This window comes from Vespa crabro, chromosome 22 (assembly GCF_910589235.1).
Source record: "Vespa crabro chromosome 22, iyVesCrab1.2, whole genome shotgun sequence".
NCBI lineage: Eukaryota > Metazoa > Arthropoda > Insecta > Hymenoptera > Vespidae > Vespa > Vespa crabro.
The window spans coordinates 2783588-2793587 of NC_060976.1; the positions used below are offsets into that span (position 1 = coordinate 2783588).

The 10000-nt window shown below is 34.4% G+C and overlaps 2 protein-coding genes across 19 annotated transcripts in view; one reads left to right on the top strand and one right to left on the bottom strand.

Moving 5' to 3' along the window:
* LOC124431747 (RING finger protein 17-like) overlaps positions 1-10000 on the top strand; it is a 224635-nt gene that overhangs the window by 161719 nt on the left and 52916 nt on the right. The gene's annotated exons all lie outside the window — the stretch shown is intronic.
* Positions 1-10000, bottom strand: part of LOC124431750 (cleavage stimulation factor subunit 2) — a 68958-nt gene that overhangs the window by 3149 nt on the left and 55809 nt on the right. Inside the window, exon 9 of one of the 4 annotated variants that reach the window (XR_006944087.1) lies at positions 6490-6602. The exons of the other annotated variants lie outside the window; for them this stretch is intronic. The gene's annotated coding sequence lies outside the window, so the exon portion shown is untranslated. The remainder of the gene's footprint in view (positions 1-6489; positions 6603-10000) is intronic. 4 annotated transcript variants of the gene reach the window in all.

Below are 10000 nucleotides of genomic sequence, written 5' to 3' on the forward strand. Positions count from 1 at the left end.
TCCCATAAAGTAAAATACAACAGTTAGATTGGTGGGTATATTTTAAAGCCTAAATTACTTCTAAGAGAACTCTTCAGTCTCGATTTACCGAGCTGGAATAAATAAATAAATAAACGTCTTGCATATTGAATAAGACTGCATTTTCTTACGAAGACGTAATACTCCTGTTTTACTATTTTGTTTTCTTCCTCTCTCTCTCTCCCTCTCTCCCTCTCTCTCTCTCTCTCTATATCTATTTATCTATCTTCCTTGCATTGAATGCACAAAGTCTTTCTAACGAGAATACGCGCTTCCATTCGCTCTCTCTCTCTCTCTTTCTTTTCGTTTCTTTTTATATCGTCATTATTATTGCCGACAATTACGGAGACATTTCTATGTTTTTATATCGCTCTCTTCCCCTTTTTCACGAGACTCGACGACAAAAAAAAAAAAAAAAAAAGAAAAAAAAAAGAAAAAAAGAAAAGAACAAAAAAAGAAAGAAAGCAAGAAGGAAGTAAACATAAGAGACGCAAAGTTCTGACAGATACTTCCCTTTCTAAGAAAATCTCTATCTAAGTTCTATATATCATTTAATTTTAAATGTTAACAAAGACAATACGCACTTAATATGCGTTTAATTAATTATAAAGAATACCTCGTATTATAGTAATATAAATACTTACTATATACGTTGCTGGTTGTTAAACAGTTTCTCACCCCTATCCCCTCTCCTAAATAGTAATAGCGCGATAATGTGTACAATTCGAAAGAAGACAAAAAAAAAAAAGAAAAGAGAAAAAAAAAAGAACACAAAAACAAGAAAGTCAGTATTCAGATCGTTCGACAACAATGACCTTAAATCGTTAACAATGAATGCATATTCATTGTTGCAACGAGCATTATGGGGCCGGTAAGGAGGTGGGATTAATATTTCAGGTATCCTTTTGTTAATATATTTATTTATGTATCTTACCCGAGCTAATTTCGTATAAATTTGTAAGAGAGAGAGAGAGAGAGAGAGAGAGAGAGAGAGAGAGAGAGATTCTCTTAATGACATTCATCAAAACACAGAGTCGTAGCATTTCGGTCGTCGAGAACTTTTCTCTCTCTCTCTCGCTCTCTCTTTCTCTCTCTTTCTCTCTCTTTTTAGCGAATACACTTACATGAGAGTTTCAGAACTGACATTTCAATGTCGAAGAGAGCTCCTTGACGAATTATAACGAGGGTCGTAGAATTTTGTCTCACCACCGACGACGACGACGACGAAAACAGAGAATGATGAGGACGAGGGTAGTATTGCCAAGGGTTAATGGTAGTGGGTTATGGAGAGAGGGGAGGGATAGTGAATGGTAGTAAAGTTGTGCTTCTCGCTAAACAATTTTCCTTCGCTCCAAAGTCTCTCTATTCTATCGTACAAAACGAGTCTTCTCCCTCCCAATCCTCTGCCTATTCCCACCCCCCTTCCCCCTCCCCGCTCCCCACCACAATCCTTCATCCCCATTTCCATTCCCATCCCCTTCCATTTATATCCACGTTCTCCTCCAGACTCCTTTTCACGTCGATCTTTAACCCGCCATTTAAACGCAAAATATTTTATTATTTACGAACTACTATAAACACGTAACACACACACACAGAGAGAGAGAGAGAGAGAGAGAGAGAGAGAGAGAGAGAGAGTACAGTATACACGTCTACCGTGTCCCCTCTATTAAAGTATTTAACATGTTCTAGAGAATCAATAATTCGAATTTTAGCTACGTTTAAATCACCTCGCATACTGATAAATCACGATCATACATACGTATATACGAACCTTTAAAATTATTAGTTTGCATTTAGAGCTTGCTATTAATAACGATTGTTTGTATAATTAACTAATATACGTGCAAATTAATTTCAAATTATTTTGAAAAACTTTCGATGAAAGTTAAAAGAAAAAAAAAAAAAAAAAAAAAAACGAAACGAAAAAAGATATTTCTCATCATCGACGTCGAATCTTTGTCATCTTTTCTCTCTCTCTCTCTCTCTCTCTATATATATATATATATATATATATATATATATATCCTCTCTCTCTTTCTCTCGAGACGACGAGAGCTCGATAATTCGTGACACCGAACGAGCCACTGTGCTACTGTAGTTTGTTTCAGGACATCGTTCAGCGATGTTGTCCGGATCACAATAACATCCACCTGTCTATCCATCGTCCATTCTTCTCTATCTATTTATATATATATATATATATATATCTGTCTCTCTCTCTCTCTCTCTCTCTCTCTCTCTCTCTCTCTCTCTGTCTTTCTCTCTCTGTCTCTCTCTCACTCTCTACCTCTCTACCTTTCTGTCTCTCTCTTTCTTTCTGCAACAACGATTTCTCGAATCTCATTGGACAACGTGGATAGTTCCATACGAGATACATCGTAGTCGATTTCACCGATCTGGAGATAGAGTACACCGTTGTGTGTACATCTACCAAAGATAGAATTAACGTGATAGAAAAGATAGAAAGAGAAAGAGAAAGAGAGAGAGAGAGAGAGAGAGAGAACGAGACAGTTTACTAGATGGGCAAGTGCACCAAAGATATATATATATATATATATATATATATATATATATATATATATATATATATATATAAAGAGAGAGGGAGAAAGAGGGAAGAGGTACGTGTGATCACGAACTCGTCTGGATCGCACACCTACCATCCATACAGAATTCACAACTTCCACACCCGACACCTTTTGTCCGATCTATTTTACCTCCGGAAGAGAGTATTCGTCCTCCCTTGTTATACATATTTCCGTCCGGAATAAAAGCTTACTGTCCGTCCATCTTTCTTTCTCCTCTTTCCTTCATTCCCTTTCTCTCTTTCTCTCTTTCTCTAATAAACGAACTATATATATATTATAATTTTTAATCGTAATTATAATTTGTCATCGAAGCTGTTAAATGTTGTGTCATCGTGACACAATGTTATCGGGTCTATTCGCTAATTCGTTAATTATGTTTAAAAAAAAAAACAAAAAAAAAAAAGAAAGAGGGAGCGAGAGAGTGAGAGGGGGCAATTTCTATACCGACGAAGAAATCAATGTTGAAACGCCATCGTCGTCCTTCCTTTTTTACGACATCAATCTTCCGAGGTTCTTTTTTTATTTTTTTTTTATTTTTTTTTGTTTATTCCTCCTCCTCCTCCTCCTCCTCCTCTTCTCTTTTTCTTCTTCTTCTTCTTCTTCTTCTTCATCTTCTTTTTCTTCTTGTAAAATAATGGTCAATCTATTTCACGAGCGTTCAGGAACACTGGCAAAAGTTTTAACTTGAAAGAATAATGAATGGCAGCGCGTTCCTGTTCTTCTTTCCCTTTTTTTTCCTTCTTTTTTTTTCCATCCCTCTCTCTCTCTGTCTGTCTGTCTGTCTGTCTGTCTGTCTATTTTTTCTTATCTTTTATCCTCAAAGGTTGAGACCTACTACTTCTCGCAAGAAAGACGAAACATCTCTTTTTCTTTTTCTTTTCCTTTTTTTTTTTTCCTCTTTCTTTCGCGCAACATACACAAGAGAAGGAAGTTCCTTTTATCACTTCTTTTTTTTTATCCTTTCTTTCTTTCTTTCTTTCTTTCTTTCATTTTTTCTTTTTTTTCTTTTTTTTTTTTTTTTTTTTTGTTTTCCTTCACGACCTATCTTCGAATTAATTATAAATATTTTGCGTTGGTGGTGAAGAAATAAACTGACGAGAGAGAAAAAAGAAAAAAGAAAAAGAAAAGAAAAGAAAGAAAGAAAAAAAGAAAAGAAAAAAGAAAGGAAAAAAAATAAACTTCCTCTTATGCCTTAGATAATATTTTCCATTCGTTTCACGTCTTTATGAAGAATCCTATCTTTTGTTTTAATATTAATAAGAGGAAAAAAGAAAAACAAAGAAAAGAAAAAAAAAAAAAGAGAAAAAAGAAAAAAGAAAGAAAAAGAAAAAAAGAAGGACTATACGGAACGAGTCAACGATTAAGTTAAACTAGTTCAAATTACTTTCGTTGTTTATCGATGGACATTAATGGCGACGGTGATAAATAACATTGATGGTTTTTCTTTCTTTCTTTCGTTTTATTTATTTTTTTTCTCCTTCTTCATCTTCTTCTTCTTTTATACGTACGAGTACTATATGCCGAAACTTGTGAAACTTCTGGTACGGACGAATTGCTTCTTTACAGTACCTCTCTCTCTCTCTCTCTCTCTCTCTTTCTCTCTCTCTCTCTCTCTGTCTCTCTTTCTGTTAACTTGCTAAGTTCAGAAAATCTTGGTAGGTCGCCAAACCGTAAAATTCTCGAAAGGAAAAGAAAAATCGCTGAGTTCACATGATTCCCTTAAAGCAATAGGGAAAAAAGTACTTTCCTAGATTTTACCTCTGTTCGTTTCCCTCGGTTAGTAGGGGTAGAATTTTGTTAAAGGATTCTACAAAATTCAAGGAAAATAAAAGCACAAAGCCGATTTAACGAATAATTCTCAAAAAGAAAAAAAAGAATTGAAAATTTTCTAAAAAAGAAAAAAGAAAAAAAAGAAAAAAAAAAAAGAAGAAAAAAAATGCAAAATTAAATGCATCATCAATTTCACGCCGTACGTACGCGCACGTCTACGTGCATACATCTGAGTACATGATTACGTACTTACGTTAGTTATATAGAAAAAAGAATTCTAAATAATTACTACGATCTATCATTTATTATCGGACCTTCGAAGAAATCAACGTTATAGAATTATTTCTCGATATTTCTTAAAATACAAAAAAAAAAAAAAAGAAAAAAAAAAAAAAAGAAAAATCCTTCCAATCTTTAAGAAAATTTATATACTTTTGAACGATCCTAAACTAAAACTAAAACGATCATTCCGATTTAGAAATTAATTTCCTTTCTCGTTTAAATGCGTATAATGAGATATAGCATTAGACAGTATTAAACTAACGGTTGAATAATTTTAGTTCTAGTTGGTTGCTTTAGACCAGATTCGCTCGATCGAATTGTCGTCCCACGTGAAAATCTCCTCCTGCATTGAGCGCGATGAATGAGTATGAATAGAGAGAGAGAGAGAGAGAGAGAGAGAGAGAGAGAGAGAGAGAGAGAACGCACTTTAACTCACATCGTTATTATGATGACGATGTGCTTGCGAGAAAGAAAAGGAAAGAAAAGAAAAGTGGAGGAAAAACAAGAAAAAAGAAAAAAAAAAAAAAAGCAAACAAACAAACAAAGAGAGAAAAAGGAAATAAAAAATAAGGAAGAAAAAAAAAACCCCTCCCCGTATCGTATGCAAACGATCTAAACGTTTAGAATTATAAATTTCTATTAGATATAAAATAATAATTGCACGTACAAAATTACAAATGAAGAAAATTACAAATGACAAATAATGCATTACTCGTTAGATCTCGTTTAAATTCCCTTACCTGTCGTCAGATATTACCTGAACAAAATTACGGACGCAGAAAGTTAGAAAGAAAGAAAGAAAGAAAGAAAGAAAGAAAGAAAGAAAGAAAGAAATTAATGAAAAAAGGAAGAGAGAGGAAGCTAAAGAAAGTCAAAGCCTGAAAAAAAAAAGAAGAAGAAGAAAGGAAAAAAAAGAAGTTAGAAGAAGAAAGAAAAAGAGGAGGATGAGGAGGAGGAGGAGGAGAAGGAAGAGAAGGATTAACCATCCTCCTAGTTTAACACTAGATTTACAACAGCATTATTCTCGAAATATCTATACTCTATTCTTAGCGAACTAACCTTCGAGCTTTTGCCAAACGAAAGATGAAGAAACTCTATTCACTACCTCAAACTCCTCACGCACACACATACACACACACACACACACACACCCTTTCTCTCTTTCTCTCTTTATATATATATACACACCTTCAATTCCGTTTTACGTTCTCTAGTCTGCCTTCGCTCGACTCGTAAAGTCAGCAAGAGTTTCTCTCGCCGTCACGATTTACCTTTTTCCTTCTTTTATTCTCGATGTAATACGCACATACATACATAAACAAACACGTTGCTTTAATTCAAAGCATCTGCCAACCATCTTTCTTTTTTTCTCTCACTCTCTCTCTCTCTCTCTCTCTCTAGCTGTGTCTCTATCTTTTTCTCTCTATCGCTATCGTTCTCTTTCATTTCTTTTTCTAACTTTGTCTCCCCCCCCCCTCTCTCTCTCTCTCTCTCTTTTTCTCACACTCTTTCATCTCACTTTATTTCTTTTCTCGTTGTCGTGCGTTATAAAACGACGTGTGCAAAGGAGTCTCGTATAAACTTTACTTTTATGTTTTTAGAAAAATGAAGAGAATGGAATAAGGGATGTGGGAGGAAGAAGGACTAAAAGAAAGAGAATAAAGAGAAACGTTTCAAGCCGAAGGAAGGAGGGAAAAGCTTACATTTCCTCATTTTCTGGTTTTATATCTTTCTCTTTCTCTCTCTCTCTCTCTCTCTCTCTCTCTCTCTCTCCCTCCATCTCTTTCTCTTTTTCCTTACATTCCTCCCTTAAACTTTTTCTACCAACCCTTTCTCTCCCATTCTGGAATTTTGCCCAACCATCTCTCCTATCTCGTAATCGTCGAGATTCTCTCCTCAAGTATTTTTCATCGTTTTGCCTCCGTCAGATTACAGGATGTGCTAGGAAAAACTCAAGTTAATCTTTCTTATACTTTTGTCTCATTGTTTAAAGATAAGTAAGTCTCCTTAAGAACTTATAATAAAAGAATTGAAAGAACGAGAAGAAGGAGAAAAGATGAAGTAAAAAATAACAAACAAAAAGGAAGATGAATGAAAGAACGAAATGAGGGAAAGGAAGAAATGAAAAAAAAAAAAAAAGAAGGAAAAAAAAAGAAAGAGAGAAAAGAAAACAAAACAAATCAAAACGACAATGAAACCGTGTCTCACGAAATCCGAGCAACGGGAGTAGGTTAAGTACTTAAGACTATTCTCGACAAATGCTTCATCCTAAATTCTATTTGTTTTAATTCCTCGACACGACGAATAAATACAATCATTGACAAATCTAACGAGGATGTCTACTTTTAAACCTTTAACAACGAACGTATCGAACGTAAACGTGTTTCTTCTTCTTTTTCTTTCTTGTTTGAACCCCCTTATTTTCGTATAAAAAGAAATAAAAAAAAAAAAAAAAAAGAAAGGAAATCCCGATCGATGCAGCTAAGAATTTAAATCGATCAAATTTTTCGTCGGTGCGTAGTTATTTATTTATTTATTTATTTATCTTTATTTATCTTTATTTAATATACTCTTTCATATTTCCAAAATTTAATGCACGAAGGATATTTCAAGCGGTAGAATTTTATCAAAAAAAAAAAAAAAAAAAAAAAAAAAAAAGAATAATTTCAGCGGGATATTTAGGTTTTAATCATATTTTTTTCTTTTTTATTTATTTATTTTTTTTTTTTCTTTTTTCTTTTAATGTGTAACACGTCTATGCATTAGACACACGTTCACCTATATTACATTTTATTATTCGACGAAATAAAAGAGAAGATCTATCGTATATTTTAGAAGTATGTGTACACGTACACACACCACGTGTATGCACGCACGCACGTAAATATCTACACACATATAAACAAAGACAGACATTTTCACTGATGAAAAAGAACGTTTGCGAAACGTGACCGATGTATGTACGTCCATCGTTTTTTTTTTTTTTTTTTTTTTTTTTATACTCGCGCGTTCTAATGCGACCGGGTTACTACGAGGTCCGATCGACGACGAGACATTTTCTTCCGAAAGGTCGACGTACGGGTTCAACAAAATGGGTTACCCTCGCCGACCCCCACCCCCTCTCCCGCCCCCAAAAAAAGAAGAGTACAAAAAAGAGATAGCGTGGAAGTGGAGGAAGAGGGGTGGGACAGTAGGAAGAGGAGACGAGGAAGGGTAAGAGGAGTACTCTAATTCTACGTTCTGACATGTCAGAAGGCAAATAAAGCAAACTGTAATAAACGAGGTAAAACCAAACGAAAACGAAGCCAAACGTTAACGAAATGAAACGAAATGAGAAGAAGCTAGATGAAACGTTACGAAATGGAAACATTGAGAGAGGTGATAAGAGAAAAGGGGATGATAAGAGGAAAAGAGAAAGGAGAAAAAGTACTAGAGGGAGACAACAACAGAGAGAGAGAGAGAGAGAGAGAGAGAGAGAGAGAAAGAGAGAGAGAGAGAGAGAGAAAAAAATGAAAATTTCTTACGGTACTCTCGCGGAACGTACGCATTACCGTCGGCTTCCGTGTGATATAAAGTTAACTGAAGTTCTTCAACGAGAGGAAAGGGAATGAGCGTTGGGAGAGTACAGGGGCAGGGGTTGGGGCCAGGGGGTGGCAAGCTTTTAACGACTCAGCATATATCCAAGACTCGAACTCTTTGACGAGAGGAAGAAGTTACATATATACGTGAATAGATACATACATACATACATACGTACGTACATACGTACATACATACATAATGTCCTGGTGTTGTTGCAGTTGCTGCAATTGCCGCTGCAACAAAGAGAAAGAGTAATATATCCTTTTGTGCATTGTGCAGCATTAGAAATCGCTTTTATCATAATATTCGAGAGACATTCGTTTTGTGCTCCGTACGATCGTGTCTGTAAGATAGAATGAACGATTAAATAAATAAATATATGGATTATGTTTCGAACTTTCGAAAGGACAACGAGTGGAATCTGGTATCTATTGGGGGATATACTAGTAAATATTTATCTTCGTTTTATCTGGAGATTTTTTTTCTTTTTTTTGTTAGATAAACAAAAAATAAACAAAGGCAAAAGTCTTCAAATCAATCGACTTCAATTGGAATAATATCTTGGGTCGAATTATAAATTTGCATTCTTTTTCTTTTTTTTTTTATTTTTATTTTTATTTTTATTTTTATTTTTTTTTCTCTCCTTTTTTTATCTTTTTATCAATTGCGACAAATATCTATTCGAAATATTAATTATCTATTCCTTTGTCTTTTTCTTCTTTCTTTTTTTTTTTTTCTTTTTTTTTTCCCCCTAAGAAAAGATTTCCTTGGGTAAATAAAAGGTTGGCTTATCGAACGATAGTAATTCGATTTAAATCGTCAAGAATCTTCAATGTTTTTCTTTCACGTTATACCGAATGTCTTTTAAATTGCTCTCGAAAGAGAAAAACGCTCGAATCTGTTTAAATTCTTCTCATCGGTCCTTTTTCTTCGTTCTCTTGAAAATACGAAAAATCGGCTAAACATTGCCATTCCACTCTTGGCAATGATATATAATAAACGCAAGCGTGAATTTTTTAAAACGCTCGTAGTTACGTTTTAGTTCGAATAAATCATCATCATCGTCATCATCATCATCCTCATTCCTAAACTTTATTGTTCTACAACGCGTCGTGAAACTCTTGTTTTCTACCTACGACATTTTTCTACCATTGACATTTTATACATACATACATACACACGTACATAGATATATACACAAATATATAGGAAAAATGTTCAATGTGCAAACTCCATTATATATATATATATATATATATATATATATATATCTCGGAATTTTCCCCTATTCGAAGGTTTTCAAAAACCCTTTGGAAGAACGCGTTTTATAATCGATCGATCGATCGAGATCTATCGAGGGAATGGAGTGTAGTAAAGTTTTTGAGTACCTAAGTACTTACGAAAGGGAGTCCCTTAACGGGACTTAACGAAGAAGAACGAAACTGTGTCTAGGGCCAAGGGGTCGACGCAAGGACTATTGTGTCAGGTCAGCACTCGTATTTTACGCTCATTGGATACCCATCTCTCTTCGTAGGGGCCGAAACAAAAATTTTCTTTTTTCTTCCTTTTTTATTCTTTGTCATCTTTCTCTTCCCCCCTTTTTTTCTTTTCCTTCTCGTAATTGCTCTTTCAAACGAGCCCATTACAAGAGGGACCCGATATTTCTTTCTCTTTCTCTCTCTCTCTCTCTGATCTTTTTTTTTCACGCTTTTACGCCTTCTCAAAAAAAAAAAAAAAAAAGAAAAGAAAAGAAAAAA